The sequence below is a fragment of the Anser anser genome, assembly GCF_964211835.1.
Source record: "Anser anser genome assembly, chromosome: 1".
Lineage (NCBI taxonomy): Eukaryota > Metazoa > Chordata > Aves > Anseriformes > Anatidae > Anser > Anser anser.
Window position 1 is genome coordinate 59620348 of NC_139720.1, and position 20785 is coordinate 59641132.

General features: G+C 40.4%; 1 protein-coding gene across 11 annotated transcripts in view; it reads left to right on the plus strand.

The window, feature by feature from the left end:
- LOC310886996 (uncharacterized protein) overlaps positions 1–20785 on the plus strand; it is a 164231-nt gene that overhangs the window by 59610 nt on the left and 83836 nt on the right. For all 11 annotated transcript variants that reach the window (XR_014575569.1, XR_014575570.1, XR_014575571.1 and 8 more), the window contains 2 exons: positions 3051–9738; positions 13405–13679. The gene's annotated coding sequence lies outside the window, so the exon portion shown is untranslated. The remainder of the gene's footprint in view (positions 1–3050; positions 9739–13404; positions 13680–20785) is intronic.

A 20785-nucleotide genomic window follows, 5' to 3' on the forward strand; every position in this document is an offset into this window, starting at 1 on the left:
CAATTGGTTTTCATTATCCCAGGCTGGAAAGGTGAATTTTGCTGTATTCATGTGACCTTGATTTTTGACAGCAGCCACCCTTCCTGTCAGGAGTACAGAAAAGAGAGACTAAAGCATACTAATCACAGTGGTACTGCTCTTACCTTATGAAATCACCCTTTAAAAAGAACCAGGGCCACATATCCGTGAACTCCTGGAAGCTGACAGGCAGTACTGATACAATGCTTAAACAGCGCTACCGGAGTCTGTAGGTGTCCTGGGTGGTGATAATTTATTTTTCTCCTGTCCTCCTGTTCTTGCTGTAGCACTGGTGGAGCTCAGTCACGATGGACAAGTGGGGTAGCAAAGGCTTTCTCCAGTATATCACCCCCACAGAAGGCAGTCCTTTGGTCCCCACAGCATGACATAGGTCTGTGCTGCTGCTGTTCAGCTGCAACATGTGGTGGGCATCACCAAGCAGCGGGGGGTGACCTGGGGAATTGGTCCTAGCTGTTGGACCTCACAATTTATAAGAGCAAAATGACTGGGAATGCTCATGATTTTTTTTATTTTTTTTATTTTTTTGTCATGCTGTATACGTGGCTCTTTTCTTTGATTTCTCAGGTTTCCTTACATGTTTGGATATCCCAATTTTCCTAATGAGCCCTCATGTGCAACTGCTCAGTAAATACCAGCCTTAATGCTTGTGACTTAGAAGCTTCGTTCAGTAGCAACAAAAGCAGAACAAATGCATATGGCTTTGTGTATCTGGTTGCTTGGGCAAGTTGCCTTACTTAGCAAATGCAAAGATATTAAATTTCTATTCATATGATTAAAAAAGAGCTTCTTCATGTTTTACCGCATGACCTGCTCTGTTTACGCTGCATTAGGTGTTTACTATAGGGATAGAAAAATGGCACCTTCTCCATCTCCCTCTCTTCTCCTTTGTAACAAATGTTTCTTCAGAAGGACTTGGCCATCACCTGTGTCTCCAACACCATCTAACACACTTGCATTAAAAAAATAAAAATTAAATGTATGCTTGTCTTTATTTTTTAAGATGTGATTTCAAAAGGTAACAGCTAGTGTCAGGTTTCTCAAACTGCTCTTTCTAGTTCTTGTTTTCAATTGAAACAGTGTGCCATGTCAGCAAAACCCACAACGTACTGCCACACTCTCTTTTGTTTTGTGGTAGTTTGACACATAAAGCTTGCAGCTGCTCTTAAAGGACCCTGTAAATTAGCTGTATTAAAGATACAAAACATGCAGGGGTTCTTTTTCATGACGGTGGGAAGCTTTCTTAACTGCATATAATTCAGGGCTAAACCCCTACTACCATAATTAAAAAGATGGGTGAAATAAGAGCATGTTTTACGTACAACAGGATGGCTAACACTGAGAAGATGGGATGAGATGGGATCAGAATTGGCCGTGGAAGAGTTATAGGCTCAGTTCTTCCAGCAATTATCTTGACACATGAGCCATAGCTGTGTGCACTTTTTGAGCCTAAGAGACAGAGTCCTCTGCCTGCTGTCACTGCAGATGTTTGTGTTGTGTTGTGTCAGCTCATGCGCATGAGTATCGTCAGTGTGAGAGTCTTTGGGAAGAACTTGTTGGTGCTAAAAGAATTCTTACAGCCCTTGGGTCACTCCAGCTTTACAGTGAAGTTACACAGGAGCTGTGTCACTGCGAGGTATATAAGCAGATACAGTCTGTGCAGTGTACTGGATATGAGAGGCTGAAACAGAGCCCAGCAAGTAGCACTTGGAAAAGAAATTGTTTCTGTGCCAAATTTTGACTAAAACTGGGAAATGTTTTTTCTCTGTATACTTCTATTATACTCACTCCTGATCACTGGTGAGGCCTTGCCATATTATCCAGAAAGAAATGGTGAGGAGTGGTCCCTGTTATCAAGCTTTCACAGTCTACATGGCAATGACAAACAGCAGGGAACTACAGTTTTGTGATCACCATGAGGGTACACGATTTATCCAAAGTAACACACCAGATCTATATCAGAACCTGAAGAACAAGCCTCAAAGCTGATTATGTACCTGAGCTGCGTGCCTGATCTTCTGAACTTGAGAATAGTACCCTTTTTGTTAGAGGAGTGAATTTGGAGTTTGGGTTTTGCTGGGTCATCCAGCTGATAAACATAAGTCTACATCAAAAGACAGGCACTGTGGATCTGCCATGTGGAAGAAGCCATGTCAGTTTGCAGATTTTCTTCCAGAAGAGAAACTTCAGGTTTCTATGAGGTGCCAGGGGTGCCCCTGTGTATTGGCAGGGCCTTCCCAAGCGACCCACCGGCCATCCAGCAGCCTGACCCAGGGAAGACTGGCCTTGCAGAGGGGAGGTGTCTTACAGGAGTGAAGGAGGGAGGTTGGCCACACCTCACCCCAAACTGGATTCAGTTTGGCATGGAAGAAAATGGATCTTGACGTCCTTTGGGAGGGGGGTGGTGAAGGAGAGCACTGTCTGGAGGCAATCTGGCAATATGGAGGCAGTTCAAGTGCAGAGTTTTTTTGTGGGATGGTTTGCTCGTCCTCTCCTCTCAGATGACCTTTGTTTTTATCTTTTTGGGGTGGGGGTTACTGTTTTTATCTGAGGAGAAAAAGAAGACCCCAGAAGATGAGCCAGGCAGGATCTTTCTATTGGAACGCATATTTATTTATTTATTTATTTATTGAAATCAGAAAATGCATCTTTCTACACTAAGTTTTCTATGAGGAAAACTGACCCTGATTTAAGCCAGTTCTGTCCAAACTGTGCTTCAAAGGCCATCATACTCCATAGATGAGATTACAATAGTCCTGGGGAAGTGACGCAAGAACCAGAGGAGGGGAAGCAACCTGGAGGTAAGTTTCCAGAGGAGAAAAGGCAAACCCAGAGTGTGGTTGATTGTTTCCACCTCAAGAATTTCCTACTGTAACCAGTCTTTGCACTTAGATCTGAACCTGACTAAAACATACAGTGAGAAGAACTTCCTATACTTCAAAAAGGAAAAGAGACACAGGCTCCTCAAAACTTACCAAGGACTTGACTATTGCTGATCTGTTTTTTTCCTGCAGGTGTTGAGATTTCATCACACTGGAGGGCAGTGAGGCTCAGCTTCAAGCAGATAAGGTGTTTTGTGTTGGTGGAAAGACAGGCGAGCATGCAAATAAGTGGAAAGTGGGCTTAAGGTAAGTGTCCTTCTTTGAGTAATTCCATATCAATGTGAAAGTTTTGATACATATTATGGATTTTGAGTGGAAATGAAGAATGTGGAAAATGCACTAATACATTGTGCATTGCTTTTAGAAACTCCCTCCAGCCCCAGCATTAAAGCCTAAGGAGGATTGAAGGCCTTATGCTGTATTTCTTCAGAATGTTTAAAAATGTTAAAGACCCACAGTAGATCTAAATAAATAAATAAACAAAGTATGAGAATTATTTTTTCCTATCCTGCTTCTGTTTTCCTGGAGAAGGTATTTTGTCATTTCAGTTACTTTATGAGTAGGACCTATAATGTAGATAAATATTTACTGCTCTGCTCTTTTATTGGAAGCCAGAGAACTTGAGGGGTTTAGTTCCTCAGGCTCCCAGCAACCTCTCACTTTAAAGGGTGTGAAACATTTTGTCTGTCATCAGGAGTTCATAAAGGAGTTTGTTAACTTCTAGTAAGAGATTTTTGTCAACCTGACATGTTTAATTTGGCTCCATCGTGTAAATTATGCTAACCATACAGTGTTCAATTTGATAATGCCTACCTGATGTCTGTTTCATGAGTAGAACTTCCAAGTACTGAGCAAAGCCAAAGTGGTCTTATAAAGGAAGTTACATTTGCAAGGGAATGATGAAAAATGACAGTTCCCTCTTGAGATCTCAGCAAAACTTCTCTGCTGGTAACACAAACGGCATGAACCAAGAGGATATGGAAGGAATATACATATCTGGGCAGAACCCCAAGGGACTGACATTGTATATATGCTGCATAAGGAAAATAGTGGGATCTAGGGATATGGTATCTTCCACACAGAGGTCTAAGTGTAGACTGAATAAAATCTGTTTCAGGGACTGGCAGCCAGGCCCTGCTGGCCTAGAAGGCACTGGAGATCTGGAACTGGAAGAAACTGGGTTAAACTGTAAATAGGGCCAGATCCTCTAACTCATCAGAGCTCCAATGAATGTGTCAAGTGACCTATTTATTGACCTTATTGTTAAGGAAGCTGAGGAGAGCTTGTGACTTAGTCTGACCATGATGTGCATATCAGGTGAAAGTCAATGATGTGAGATCCACATGTTTGATTTGGACCCTGAAAATAACTACTACTTTGTTTTCCACAGAGATCAGAGAGGATCCTGCCTTCCTGTCCCCAAAAGACCTGAAAATCAGTTTTTAAAGCTCAAGCAATCCCTGAAAGCATCATTTCAGTTGTATGGTGGGATACAGAAATTGCAAATGCTAGCAGCTTTTTCTGTCTAGGTGAAGTTAGTGATGCTTCTCTGTTTCTCAATGATACAACTGCAGAAGGGATGAGCAATATGCAGGCTTAGCCTCATCTGAAAGTGACACAACCAGAAGTTTTTCCTTTGTCTGCAGTGGCCTTTTATCTGTACATTTGTACTATATGGCAAATGATATACAAATTAAATGATTCATACAAATGAATACATAGTTAAAAGTTTAGATGGTCTTTGGTACGTTAATAGTTTAAGTGACAATGTAAATTGTGAGCCAGATATTCAACTGGAATGTCAACACTTGAACCATTTGCAAATCTGAAAATATTTGATGAAAGTACTTGTAACTAGCTTTGAATGATTTATAGGTTCAGTACTTTCACAGTCTGTCCACAATGATTCACTTAGAGATAAAGGTGAAATTCATCAAAAATATTTCTAGCTGCAAATTATTCTTTCAGTAACTCTTAATGAGGTCAGCCACTGTTTAGTACTTTTATTTAATAAATGAAAAAATGTAGGAGCCCTCCGGTGGTCAAAATAAACCTCTCCAGCTAACTCATGTTCCCCTTAATGCTAAGCAATTTAGCTGACAAATGCTTTATTCCAGTTAGTATATTAGTTGCAAGCTATTTTAAAGATTTTTTATTAACACTTCTGTCATCCTGTAACTATGGCTGAGACAACTATTTTTCTTTTAGGACTACAGCTAAGACAACTGAAAATTTCCACATTAAAATCAAGAAAAGCTATCAACATTAAAAGCAAATAAATTAAGCAAAAGGCATAGGTAGGAAAGAGAAGCTCCTGAGTTCCCAGTGTTATGTGCACATTTTACCTGAGCACAAATATAGACTGAAACAATCAGTGCAAGCTCCTGGTGGCTCTCCATAGGTACGTATCTCCCAGTGTAGCGAGGTCCTCTTCTGTTCTTGGAGACCTCATGTGTTTCATGATGCAGAAAACTACAGATAATATTACTTTGGCATTTATTTGATGCCACAGCAAAAGACTGTTTGTGGGGCAATGTGTCTGTGAACTGGGCCTCTGGTTGAGCTTTTTCTCTGGGAATAAGGACAGTTTTTTGGTAAGTACTTAAGAACACATTTTCACACTTTCTTCTCTATTACTGAGGTGTTTTATAAGCTGTAAAGAGAGAAGAACAAGAACTCTTGGCTGTAAAAAGAGACTTAGTAAAAATTAGTTTTATACTCACATTAACAAAATGTAGTTACAGCCAGCTTGGTTTCTGAATTCAGAGCTCCTCTAGTGAAGGTTTATGGTAAAACCATAGTAGGGTTAGTACTTGTATTCTCACTGAATTACTTAGTATAAACCATTATTTTGCTTAACATTTGTGGGAAGGTGAGAAAGGGAAAGATCATAGCTCGTTGTCATTGCTCTCCTGCTCATGCATGACCGTTAGTAAAGGTTGATCCCCCAAGTCATACAGTCTCTTCTGGTTCTCACTGGCACTGCATGGGCATATGCACCCTCAGTTTTGAAGTTCTTCTTGCTTCCTGCCTTTGAAGATGGCTTTTCTGTTTGATGACCACCCTCTGGTTTGGGTGTTCCTGGAGTCCCAAAAGACCTAAAGTGGGCTTGCACCCTGGCTTTCCTCTCACTGCCAACAAAACATTTCAGAATGAAGAGACTGTGGGTTTATAGATCATTCTCAGTGTAGCTGCTCACAAACTAGTTCATGGCCAGAGCACTCAGCACCTTGTGTCATTGAATCTTAAGTCTGTGTGTCCTTATATGCAGTGCAGGGCGTCTGCACTAAGAAGGATGCATTACTAATGTGCACTATGTGTCTGACTTTACCATACTGAAATTACTGTCAAAGATCTTATTCTTTACAGTAGGGTGGGACTGGATCTAACATAGCCTTAAGTATCTCTTCATTACCAGGAGATATTTGCAAGATGCAGTATACTTCAGAAGGTAAATTACTTTTCATTGCTCCTTTGTTTGCTGGAATAAAATCACCAAGTACCCTCAGGAAAGCTTTATCTACCCCTGAAATGTATTGCAAAAAGCAATTGGGAATAAAATTATCTGAAGCTTCTTTGGTTGAAGACTGCTGCTTGCTCTGTTGGTTACCAGATAAGTAGGAAGCAGACGCAGACAAACTCTTCAAAGTGATACATGCTGCCTACTTTTCTTTCCCTAAGAGAGCAGGAGGGAGGTACTTAACCAGGATTGTTACATCCAGCACTTCTCAAGGTGATAAGGTAGCTATCTTAAAGCCCTCCATGAAAAAACATATTTTCCTTTCAGCAAAAATCTTATCTTCGTGTTGAGTAGATCAGCTTTCTGGGGATGTTCAACTTCTCATCTTGCAAGGAGGGGGAGGCTCAAATAACTAAACTATAACAGCTAATGAAAATGAACTGCATAAGGTTATTAAACAGAGAAATTGATGGTATCGCTAATACAGCACTCTGAAACCCAACCTAATATTCTTGCCTAATGCAAGCAGCAGGTTGGTGTGGTTTGTTCTAATAAAGTGCTGCTCTTCTTGCTAAATGAACACCTTGCCTTATTGGTGTCTGGCATTATAGAAGGCAGAATGCCTCTGCATGTCTAAGACAAATTTTGCCCAAAGTATTGCTGTTTTCCCAAACCGGATAGCAGTCTATGCTGCCACAGTGCTAACCAGCTGCTCTTTCCTTGGACAAAATCAGGAGACTGAATGGTGGATAAAGGACACTGATGCTAAAGAAGAAAAAAAAGTCAGAATCTGGAAGCACATGGATAAGAACAGGTTCTCCTTATCCCTGTCACTACCCTATGCCTGTCCTGCATACTGGACATGCGCCACACACATCTGGAGCTGCTCTGATGACAGTACATGTAGGCTTTCAGCTGGGGACTGCAGACCTCAGAGCTGCACCAAGCTAGCTGTTAAACTGTGCTCTTCAAGGAATGACAGAGCCATTTTTTAATTAATTGCTTAGTGTTTTCATTTTGTTTTGCTGAAGTTTTGTAATGAGTATGACCACAGAAAGAACATTTAGCTATTTAACAGAAGAATAAGTTGTTGTAGGGATGGGGACAGATATAAGAGCATGACATCTTCCTCAGGGTAATATCATGTATTTTTTAATGTGAACCTGTTCAAATTACTCTGTTCCAACTGACTGCTTAGTAGGGACTGTCTAGATAGGAAATGTGATCCTGTTTGTCACAGAGTCTGTCAATGTGTGAATGGAACTGCTAAATTGATTTACAGTGTATTAGCACAGCTACTCCTGGACAAGCGAGGCTAGAGTTACAGAACAATTAGTGTGAAGACATCAAGGGTATTTTATTTATGAAAAGTCTGCTCATGTTCTGTAATTGGGCCAATCCAACCACAGTTATTTATGAGCTGCAGTTAGCAAAAAATATTCTCAAGAAGTTAATTACAGTAAGCAGTGACCAAGGAAATCCTGATCCATAAATGTTTTGCAGCTAAAACAGTATTCACAGATATTTTCACTTAAGAATTTTTTAGATCCTCCCTACTTCTTCCACAGGACATGGTCAGAAAGCATGTGCAGAGGAAATGGCACTCTTCAGACCAGTTGCAGAAGCTGAACATGTGCATAGTCTTAGCACATCAAAATTTGGAAGGTAGAATGAATAGGCTTGAAGTCCCACTCAGGGTGATTTAAGTCAGCCTATGCTCCTTTGCTTTGCTGTGGAGCAGGGAGGTGTATGTGTACAGTGGTGAGGCATATTACTTCCAGCAAACATGCTGCTTGTGTTATCTCAGTCTTTACAGATAAATCTTTACACCTGCCTGATTCTTTGGCAAGTTTTATCTGAATGAAAATCAAGCAGTCAACTGTGACCTGAACATCAGCTTTTCTATGGTGCCCCAGCAGCAGACCAAGATGCAGATTTTCATTTTGTTCCCCTGAGACTCCTTAAGAGTTCTAAAATTCAAAAAAAAAGCATTTGTCACTTCCTTGCATTTTTACCTGATCAAAGTGGCTCGATTATACAGCTTATTTTGCAGATGATGGCGTTTGCTGCTGTTAATGCATATATTATTATTATTATTATTAATTATTATTATTATTAATAATAATAATAATAATAATATAGATTATTCGGAGTCACCAAGTAAGCCTGCGTATCTTTCCTCAATGGATTGTATTTTGAAGAGGTAAAGACACTTTCTCTCACTATCAGTTTCTTTAAAGGCAAAAGGATTCTGTGTGGGAGCCAAGATCCTCAACTGTAATATTTTTGTTGGCTTTGGCAGCAGCACCACAAAACATACAGTGAAAGCAGATGAAAATAAAGGAAAGAAACCCAATGGAAGCAAGGAAGCAATGGAAGCAAGTGATATTACCTGCAGGTCTTGTGTTTTGGTTTAGAGGGTGTCATTGTCGCATGCTTGGCTTAGGTTTGAACCTGAATTTTGTTGTTAGCTTGGGGCCCAGCTATCCAGCACCTCCCCACAGCCAGGTTGTTGTGTCCCATAGTTTGGATTTTACGGTTCTGCAGGATGGAGAGGCTAAGCCTAACCTTTCTGAGCAGCTCAGCCCCTGTCATTATGGATGAAGCAACAGTGAAGTCACAAAAAATTATCCTAAGTGATGGAAATCAGCAGGAGCTTCTTCTGAAATCAGCTTTCCACCACGCTGGAGGAAACATCCCCCACTGCAAACTCAGGCAGATTGCGTTGAAGTGGCTTGCACATCCCCGTTGCACATCTCCGTTGGCCTTTGCACCTGCTAGAGACAGAAGCACTCATGGAGCCATGCGGGCAACACGCAGTTGGTCCTTGTTCTTGGGCAGGCACTGAGCAGAGTGCAGGAGATTTGCTGGGACATGAGGCAAATTTGCACTGTGGTCATCACCTTTGTTAGAGTAACTCTCTCTAACATGCAAAAAATTGGAAGAGAAAGCAACCAGATGATTTTTTGTTGTTGCAGTTTCTTTTCTCTTTCACAGATCATCAACAACAACAACAATAAGCCTCTTAAGAGGTCTTTTAAGTGTTATATTTTTTATTTATTTAAAGATTCCATTGATCTCTAACATTTATTTTCTCTTCTAACATTTATTTTCGTGTATTTCTTCAGATATATATTCTTGGATTAAAAAGGAAAATCAAGACAATTATGGTAAAATAAGGGGTTGGTGACTTATACTGCTAATCTTGTTAATATTCAGAATCTGATAAAAATCTCTTGGCCCTTCTTTAGTCTCATTTATAGTAACACTTTCTGACAGGTTTGCATGAAATTTAATCCAAGCTGAAGAACTGAGACCCTGGTTTTACTGGGCAATTGTCTAAGACTCGGGATGGTACAGGTAAGCTGAGGATTGTTTCCTTAAAGCCTTCTTAACTTTTATATATTGTGTTTACATTCTCATTAAAGTGCACCAGCCTGTATATATAATAGTAACTGCTATGATTCCCTCGATAAACTGGTTTATCTTTCTAGTCCCTTTTCTTATCTGATCTCAGCTCATGCATGTGTTTTTTTTTTTTTGTTTTTGTTTTTGTTTTTCCCTCTGATCTCTCACTTTGTCTTCATTACACATCTCAGGGCTTGCTGGTCTCAAATAGCACTTGCTTTTGAAGGTCTGATTGCTTGATTTTGGGACCTAAAAGCTCTTGGCTGCTTTATAATTCAATGATTGTTTCTTTCTCCAATATTACATGAATTTGTGTACGCTCTTTCTCTGGCTTTAACTATAGTGATGTGTTTATACAGATAAGACAGTATTTCATAAACACTACAATGGGAAAAATTGGATGAAACTTATGAAATACTGTATGTGGATGTATGTGTCTGTGCATATCTTCACAATTTCCAAATCTATCAAAAATGTCTAAAAGTTACTGGGTAGAAGTTTTATTTTTCTGTCAAAGAAAGTAAAACACATGAATGCCTACTGATGTGAATGCTCATATAACCATGTTATTACTATTGTCGAAAATCCTGAAAAAAAAGTAAAGACCTAGTATAAAGAACATCTGGAAACTTTACTAAGCTGTCAGGCATGTCAATTACTTTCAACAGCTTCTTGTCCTAGCATTTTTTGCGTGGGCAATTTCCCATAGAAATATGAATGAGAAGTGTTTATACATAGTGATAGTGGGCAGGATTTGTCTGATGCAGAAGAGGGTAGTGATTTGATAATTCAGGTTGGGCGTCACTTCCGACATCAAGTAAATGTGGGAAAACAATGTCAGTCGTGTTCAGAGATGGATAAATAGAGGCCAGGTACTGGTGGTGCTTGGAAGACAGGAAGCAATGACAGCAGAGAGAAAAAACAGTCAAGAGTGGTAAAGTCACTTTGAAATTGATGACACAAACCTTGAACTTGATACAGAAAGATAAGATGAGACAACAGGATAAATAGATGATCTTAGTCACTGAAGGGCTCATATCCAAACTTTCTTGCCCTGGCCTTGCTGATGTGTAAGGCAATGTAAGTTGGTGCAACTTTAAGAGTCAAGAGACTTGAAACAAAATAGCTTACCTCTCCTGTCCTTCTTCACTTTCTGAGAGCCTCTTACATGTAAATCATGCCAATATACTCTCTCATGAGCACAAACAGGGCAGATGCAATGTTGATTTAAGAAAGCTTCCCTGGGTCTAGAAACATCTAACATACTTTAAAGAGATCTATTTGTTCCTTACTCATTCCTTTAACTAGTCCAAAGTGTCCAACAATTTTCCTCTTTAATTCTCAACCATGCATTTACATCTCTGCTGAGCAACTTAATATAATTTTTATACTGAAAATATTTCCACAACTGTCAAGCTGCATACACCATTTCTGAATATACTGGAACTGCTGAGCAAATGGGAGCAGAATTCAGACTCTTAGGCAAATATGTGAAGCTTAATTTTTGTCCTGATCTAATGAAGGTTACTGTGAATCTGATTATACTAACATTGAATTGCAGGAATAGAAGCTCTGAAAATACATGTTAACATTGCAGGTCCATGGTCACTGTCTGCTACTGTGTTCCAGTTCTTTATGCTGAGACTGACAATGCAATTGTAAGACTATGTGGATATAGTTTTCGTTGTGATTAAACAAACTCTTGCTGGATCTTTTTGACATTCAGCTGTTGCTGAAGATGTTAAAGCAAAAGTAAATGTACTAATCATTGGTAACAAAGCAGCCTAATCCATGCTGACCTACAATTTGTTTAGGATCTTTTGGAGCAACAGAGAGATTAAAGTATATAAAAAAGAAGAGGTAAACAGTGGGTCAGAGATTAGAAGTGAAAAAGGAAAAGGCTGGCTTTCCCCAGACCACACACTGATAGTGGACCTTTGGTCAGTGATTGTTAGAAAATGTTTCATGTTTCATTTTCCCCTAGAACCTTAGAAACAGAAGGTTTGATTGGCACTTGTCATGGCTGATAGAGAGACGAAGATGCTTTGGTAAAAAGGAGAGGGAGGCAGCCGTGTCAAAAGCAAAAGTAGTCAAAGGATGATTCCTCCTTTCTGTGTTTTTGTCTCTTTCTAAATTATTCAAATCTGGGTGGCATCTGAGGATAACTGGCATTTTGACACAGCTTAAAGGATTGTCTCACTAACTCTATTGAACTAAGGCTGCCATCCTTTTAAAAAAAAATTATAAAGAGGCAGATCTTCTATAATCTGATATGTATACAAACTAAAGGCAGCTTGATGCAGACATCTTAAATATGTTGGAAGGGGGGGAGGCAATTTTATTCATTTGGTGACTGATTGTCTTCAGCATCCATCTGCAAGAATGCTACTTATTGGTTTAAAAAATCCTTTATCTGATGTTCTTTAGAATATCCATAGTTGCTTGCAATACATCTGGTGGTTACAAATCCAAGTCAGACCAGCTGGATTAGAATCAACAAATGTAGGGAATTTTCTTGGTCGAAAGAACGTACCTCCCCAATGGGGAATCTCCTCTATTGATGGTCCTCCTGATTATGGATTTTTCTTTTAGGGGCAATTTTCTTTCTTTCTTTCTTTTCAGAAAGGGACCGTGTCCCCCCTTAGTGCTTTGTCTGAACCGTGCTGGCTGGTGTAAATGGGCTCCCCAGGGTTAGGAGCTCCTCTGTCATTCTAAGCTGCCATTTTACGCTTTGGTGTCCTCTTCACTTATCCATAACCAAAGCCAAATCCTGCTCACTTTATTCACAGGAATCATCCCACTGAAATAAATAATTGCATAAATTTAGCAGGATTATATGTCCAGTGGCATTCTGTGCTTAACATATTAAAATAACTCAGTAAAGTCCATGCTTCCCACACCGTTACAACCATCATAACTAACTGTAGTTAACAAGAAAAATATCATCTTGGTCCCTGTATTGATGAATTTTCTTTGAACTCCTAGCAAGGCAACTGTGGGCCTTCATTGTCTGCCTCAGTTTTTTAATTCCTAATGAAGAAAGTCTTCACTTTTCTGAAAGGGCCAGCTGCATTAGGCAGAGTCCTTACACGTGGGGTGTCTAGGTGGTTTCAGAGGTCCTTCATCTCCACACAGCAAAGGTTGATAAGATAAAGGTTTCCTAATGGACAGATTAAAGCAACTTTGTCAAATAAAAGTATTTGTTTAGCCAGAGCTTTTAATGATAAAAGCCTGAACACTAAACAGATTTGGCTGATTTTTTAATGTTTTTCTGAGGAAGCCAAATTAGCCCAGAAGATGACTCTTCCAGAACTTTATGAAAAGGGCATGCATATTCATTATTCCAATAACACAGACCAAGGTATTTTTGCAAGGTTACTGAGTAAACAACTGAAATGAGAGTACTCCCAACACTGAGAACTGGAGGTAAGCACGATTTTACTTGAGAACAGAACTAGGAAGAACTGATGCTTTGAACTGTGAAATTGTGTCTTAACTGTTCATCTGGGAAGGGACAAAAGAGATGCACACCTAGTCTATATATATAATTTTTTTTTCTGATTTGGCATGATTCTTACTATTCATGCATTTAATTATGATTTATCTTTTATTTTCTAGTGTTGGAAGAACCAGTTGAAGGTTCACTTGAAGAAAAAGATAGCTTTTGCACAGGAGGTGGAACTTCTGAACTCTGCAGAAGGCTTACATGAGATTCTTCCTATAGGCTAAGGTAGACTTCCCAGCCTTGATCACAGAAATCCCTAGGAATTGGAGCAGCAACAGGAAGAAAAGGAGGAAGAATCACAAATTTTTCATTTTTATTTGAAATACAAAAAGATCAGAGCTGCCTTGGCAAGGTACAGAAAATATGGCCATCTCCAGTTTCTGAAATTGTGAGTTTTTATGTCTAAGTTTGTATTAAATGCATTCTAGAGATCAAATGTGAGGAGGGTAGCTGCACCATTTTTTTTCTGCAACCTACACTAGAAACAAACTCCTGCCCTCACCATTTTCTATTACGTTGCCATACTTCAGGCTTGACTATGATATGAATAACTCTTTAATCAGCAGGAATACACTTCTGAAGATTATGTTCTCTGTAAAGTGATATCTTTCACCATAGTAGAAGAAAGGCAGGGGGTCTATTTTCAAAACTATATATTACATTCAAATTCTGAGCAAGCTTTCCTTTTACACAAATGAACCAATTTGTGTGTATGAAATAATTGGATTGTCATGTGCAATTGCCCAGAAGAAATCCTAAATCTGCACCTATGACATACATGAAAGTTACATTTTTTTGCGTGTGCAGTGTAAACTGCTCTGCTATATAATCCTGACCCAGAAAGTTTTGAAATGTGCTGCTTCATCTGGTTAGAACAAAAACCATCCTTGTTGGTGTCACCGTGTGATTAGCAATCAAGGCTTATGTCATGTAATACAAAAGTCTTTGCAATCTCCAATGTTAGGTCCCAAATTTAAATTAGACATCAACAAATAAAGCAAAATGCTGAACCACCAGAATATCTTAAACCAGAATTATTTGTCCAGATTGCTGAAATCACTGGCCTTAAAGTGACGACTGTATGATCTGTATTTTCCTCAAACTGTGAAATTAGGTTCCTTTTATGGACCCATCACGGTAGTATTGAGCCATTAGATACATCATACCACACTTGTCAGCCAGCCTTCCCTGTTCATCGGGACTGTAAAGCATATTAAGCAGACAATAATAGTACCCTTCAGGATGATTAGGTTGTCACGTTTCCCAGCCGAATACAGTACGTTGCTCCTACATCCTTCAGGCATCAGAGGGCTTCTTCAAAACTCAAGTCCCCTATGTACCACTTGCAGAGGGTGGTGCCAGGGACATTTCTTCTTCCTCTGCTTTAGAGTTTTCTTCCCTATGTGTGGTACCTATGAAAGTCAGCACAGATGCCAGGTCTTCAGCCAGCCACGTTCCATCCCTGTGGTGCCAGTTCCTGGAAAGAGCCTGAAATGTGCTGGCAGGCTGCAGAGTCACAATGCACAGTGAAAAGAGAGTTGTTCAAACAATGTCTAATGGACTTAATCCCCACTTCCTGCCCTTTCAGGATAACAACCCAGTTTCAAAGGCAATGCAAACTAATACACAACTCCTAGGAAGAGTTTGACAAAGTTAAAACATCCATCAGACTGGAACTGGTGGCAAATAAAAGTCTCTCAAGAGGCTAGAAAGGTGAAAGACACATTTCTTTTGTGAGTGTTTCAATCTACCCAGCGACCTGCAGCCTGGCCATGGCCAGCCGTGAAAAATGCAGCCTGCCCAGAGCAGTCCCTGGCCGCCTGGCCTCAGCAGTCTGATTTCCTTGCTGCCTGTGCCAAGGCCTGGGTGGCTCGGGAGCTGTTTTGGTGCCATGCAGGGAAAATAGCAACTGGGGCTTGTAGGATGTTAAAGTTAGCTTAAGAGAGGCCAAACTCATATCTGGCTGTGTTTTCTTTTTAAGCTCATTAGGTGTTTTAATGGCCAATTTCAGTTGTATTGGCCTTACGTTTACCTCTTCCTGTAGCTGCTCCCTTTACTTGGTTGTATCTACAGAGAACAAAGAACAACCCCTAACCCCACAGAGACGTACTCCCTCTGCTTCTTAGGAAACTCCCTCCCAGGGATGATGCGTTATTACTGTCTTTAGGCCTCCTGCTGTGTCAGAATTGCCATGGCTGTGGTGCAGTCATGATCGGTGTTGATGGCTCAACTTCATACCTTCCAGATCTGTTCTAGGTGAGTGTTGATCATCTGGCCACTCTTTTTCCTGCATCAGGCCTTGTCTGTCCTCTTTCAGGTGACATTAAACCAGTAGAGGGTCATTAGTATGGCACAACTCCTTGCTTTACGTTTCTGGCTCCCTTGACAGAAGTGCAGCTGCATGTTGATGCCTGGTTTGGATCGCATTTGCAGGTCTGGGGATCTGCTACAGCATGTTCTGCTGTTAACGATCATAGCGTTGTCATGTAAGTCTTTCGAGGTGTCAGCTTCAAAACTACTGCAGGGACACGTGTATGTGCAAATGAGCCATGGGGTTTCTTGCCCCATTGTCTGTCGTGTGTGATCTGCTGGCGCTCCTCGTCTGGGCTGGGGCATCTTCCTCCTCTGAATCACTGCTGACAGCTCCTAACAGCACAAACAGTGGCCCTGCCACCACTTTTCCCATCCATGCCTGCTGTCGGCAAGATTCACTCTGAAAATGTCAACAAAGCAAATTATATGCTATCGTACAATCATGCTACAATCATTTCTGCAGAAAATGTGCCTTTAATAAGTGCATTGTAAGAAGTTCCCTTCTCTTTTGTGCCTAGCATAATGAACCTTCAGACAGCATTTTAAAGAAAGCATAGCAGTCACTAAGCTCCTATTTCTGTGTTTATTTATCCAGCAATTTACATTAAGCGACAAGCATAATTAGCTTTTCTGGGTAAACACTAAGCAAACTGGTAGTATTTTAAAAACATAATAGGGCACCCTGCAGTGGTTATCTTTTTCTAATACTTTATTCAGAAAAGATATTCCCAGATGCCACATATTCACCCTGTTTGGCATGGCCCAATGGCTGCTGTCTCAGCGCTGAGCCTTGTCTGCAAGCTGGCAGCTGCCCTCAGGAGTTATTGCAAAGCATGGACTTTACGTAGCATAGGATTTAAAGGTGTGCTGCTGGGTAGCTTGGCCAAATTAACACTTTCTAACAGTCTCATCAAATCAAGCAATTAGGCCTCGAGTCAGTGATATACTTCCCTCCATTGGCCACAGAGGGAGCCTGATGCATCCTAATTTAGGCTAGCTACTAATGCTGCCTTATAAGAAGTGTCTTCCTTCTGCAGGCCACAAAAAAAAAGCTCTTCCAAAGCCCTCTGGGCTAGCCTCCTAGGAGCTGTTAGCCCTGCTCTGGCAGAGATGCCAGTTAGAGCCATGTACCCTCCCTGGTAGAAAAACAGCATGAACTCCAGGGCTTTGCAGACTTGTAACAAGATTGCAGCAGTTGCTTTCACCAGATGAATAGCAAAGGGAAGGAGAAACTGTATTTATGCATCAGGCCTTTCCTCTTTCACACCTCCATAGTGAACATTTGGATGTTGCTTATTTTTGGAACAAACAAAATGCAGCAAACACCATCTGCTTCTGACAAAATGAGCAATACTCACTAAAACAGAAACAACAATGTGCATTAAAATATCTCAGAAGGAACAACAGGCCACATAAAAATATAATAAAAGTGAGGTTTTGTTTAATGCCAAAAATGCAGATAGAAAGAAATGTTGAAGTGTTAAATCTAAAATAGAGCTGTACCTAACTGGATCTTAGAATAAACCAAAAAATGACTTTGATTTTTTTTTCCCGTGTAAAGTCGGAGTTAGAAATTTACTAAGTGCTTATTAATCTTTCTCCATCACAAGGCATCTGGGACACCACACAGAAGTTACAACAGCAGTTTGAGCACATCTTCACTTCTGCGCTGTCATGAGTCTGTTTTTCCCTTACACAGAACTGTAAGCAGTTCAACCTGAGCAGCAAATTCCAAGTTGTCTTCTCAGATATTTTCATTTGCTCAGCTTTGTCTTTCTGGAAATGATGCATAGCAGTGAATGTCCAGTCCCTAGTGAAGTGTTCCATAAATGAAGACCTTTGGATTAGCTTTCTGGTTTCATGCTGGAAGTGATGGGTGCTTCAGGATGCTTCTCAGAGTATGTCTGATGTAATCATCACTCAGTGTCATAAAGAGAGACTCTTCAGTGCTTGTATACTGAAAAAAGCATCACTCTACGTTGTGTGGCATGGCTTTTCTCTGGCCCCTTCTCAAGTGGAGTAAAAAGATGGGATTGTACTGCTTTTTCATGACGTTGGCATTCATATCACATCAAGGATAAGTTAACACTGCCCATTTCCAAGGGCTTCCTCTGTGAAAATATGTCTTCACCTGGGCAGTCACCCACACAACAGGCCTTTAATGTGTACTCAGACTATTCTAGGTCTCTGTACATGTTGGACCACCCAAACAACAAGCTGCTCACACAGGTTCTTTTTCTGAAAGATGTTGGCAAATTTGTAATGATGTCTACAAATGTTCTACATCACCCAAATGGAGAAAAGGGTATGGGCCTCATGTTGAAAACAAGAGGAAGCCCAGGCCATGGAGTCTAGGATCTTGGGGAAGGAGACAACCACAGCAGGAACATGTTCATGGGAGATGGTAGAATGTCTGGTGCAACATGGGTAGAGGTGACCTGGCCATGTTCTGGCATTTTAGACAATTTGGGCAGCTCCAGGTGGAAAAAATATTGAGGGGGGCTGAAAAGTACAATAAGGGAGAGGTGTCATCCTGGTGGCACTGCCTTCCATACCAGCTGAGTACTGGCAGGGCACTTAGAGTGGAGCTTGAGTCTTTTCAGTGTGCATGGTCAGGAAATCAGGCCTTAAGAATATCTCCAGTGAATTTGTTTCTAGCTAAAAGTAACGTAACAAATCTAGGCCTCATTCATATTCTGTTACTTATTCATGTGAAGTTGTAGTAGAGCTGTTGGCCATGGTATTGAGCTGGAAGTTCATGTTCAGCTGACTATTCATGATGACCCAAGGATCTTTGTATTAGGAAGACTTTACATCTGGTCACTTCAAAGCATGTATTACTTTCCTGTGTTCAGCTAGCTAAACTATCCAGATTACTCTGGATCTGCAACAAAGCTGCTTAATCATTTATCATCCTCCTGAGCAACTGGCCCTCTTTGGTCTTCATTAGTGACAAGTTTTTCTTCTGCATCAAAGATGTTAAATAGAGGTGGGCCAAGATACAGCTTAATAAATGTTCTTCATTTGTAATTACATTTTTAGACCTGTCAGCCAGTTTTAAAGCCACTGAATAGGTGCCATGATACTTTTGTGTCATTCTGGTTTCTTAATCAAAATTTCATATGATACGGAGTGAAATATGTGGTTGAAGTCCTAAGTCTATTACCTATATCAACCAAACCAGTAATCTTATCCAAAAAAGAAATCAAGTTAGTTTGACAAGATCTATTTTCATAAACCTGTGTTGACTGGCATTAATTATATTTCCCTCCTTCCATTCTTTATTAATCAAATCCCTTATCAGCTGCTGCACTGTTTTGCCTAGATTTGATGTCAAGCTGACAGGTCTATAATTACCTGGGTCGTGCCATTTACCCTTTTTAAACAGTGGCACAATATTATCTTTCCTCGTAGCTCTGGTGCTTCCTCAATGTTTGGTTAGTGAGGAGCCAAAGAACTGCTCCGATTTCTGTCAAAACTCTTTGAAACAATTTTCTGGGTTGGCTGTTGTCTAACTTTTGTGTCTGCTTTTTAATTCCCCTGTAAGCTATTATTGTAGTGAAAGGCACTTCATGATCATCCTATGATTTCATTACATCAGTGAGTTCAGTGTAGTGGTTTGTTTTTCTTCTTTTAATTACACCAAAGGTATATATATTGAGCACTTCTGATTTTTCTTTATTGCTATTATTGGCGTTTATATCCTCTCTTCTATGTGTCAGTACAGTAATGCCATCTTTAGGATTTCTTTTGTTTCTGTTATAATTTAAAATTTTCATTGTGGTGATTTAACTCAAAGTATTTAGTGAGCTTTAGGGAAGAAGACTTCCAAAACTACTCACTGTTTGATTAAAGACCTCAGCCCCATTCAAGTGAGCACATCATTTCCCAGGTCCTTTGCAGCACACCTAGATGTTGCCACCACGCCACCATTGTGTGACTCACCCAAAAAAGCCTGGTCAGTCAGGTCTTCAGAGGCTTAGCATATGCTGACTTTGTGCATTCTTTCCTGGGGGAAAATGTGGTAGTGCTGTTGGGGAAATGGGCTATACTGCTCACTAACTGACTCAAGGACCAAATAGGTCTTTCCCTGGAAACCCTGTAGGATACCCTTTAGAAATGTGTTGATGATCCCTTCAGAAAAGAAGAAAAAAAAAAAAGAGTAAAGAAGAGAGGGGTGAGTATACAATAAAGGGGACGGAGGAAATTCTCAAATATTAAAGAGCGGGCAAAAAATTATTTTCTTGTCTCAGTGGTATGGATGGACAATATGGGAAAGCACTGCATAAATCTCTGCTCACGTTCCTCCCATTTTGTTGAGGAATGCTTTGTTGTTGCTTTGTTTAAACATTAAAGATGTCTTTTTGGGAAGGAGAAGAGAAGGAAGACAATTGTTTTGTGTGGAGTTCAATTGTTTTTTAGACACGCTCCTGCTTTAGATTACCATTTCATGGTACACTGCACATAAGAAAGCAACCTGTGTCCTTTAAGGGAAAGTGTGTGGGGGTGGGCAGGGTGCTGGCATCGGGAAAGGGGAGGGAACCGGCAAGTGCTCAGTATGTAATCAGATAAAGCGAGCTGTTTGGTATTAGTGTGTTAGCATTGTCCGAGCCCCTAGCATCTTCAATGGGCCAAAGCGCTCTCTTCATTTGTCACCCCAGCGCACCTTTTGTGTGAATAATTTCCCATTGGTATTACCCAGAGCTTGGAGTCGATAGCTGACTAGCCTCTTTGCTTGTACTATTATTTCCAGCAAGCTTCATACATCTGCAATAAATCCAGGAGGATTTGCAAGTGGGCTGAGGAAGTATGAGTGACAGAATGAGCTGATAAGGGCTGAGTCCCACAGAAACAAAAGGCTTCCCATTTTGTCCTGACAAGACAGGCGCTGCCTTGGAATTGATTTGATTTGATCAAGTTTTTGCCAGCTGACCCCAGAAGTTCATGGAAGTGAAGAATTAAGCCCCCAAACGCTCTCACGCTCTCTAGTAATCCTTCACGTCAGTGCCAGAGATGAGAATATCTGTTATGAGTTGGATTGTCTGTTTGTTTTCATAAAGTAGGATCACCAATGTACTGGGAGGCTTTTTCTGCCAATACTTTGTTGATGCAAAGAACCTGCAAAGTGTCCAATGATCCACAGCTCTTTGAATAGAGGATTTTGGAGGAAAACTTCATTGC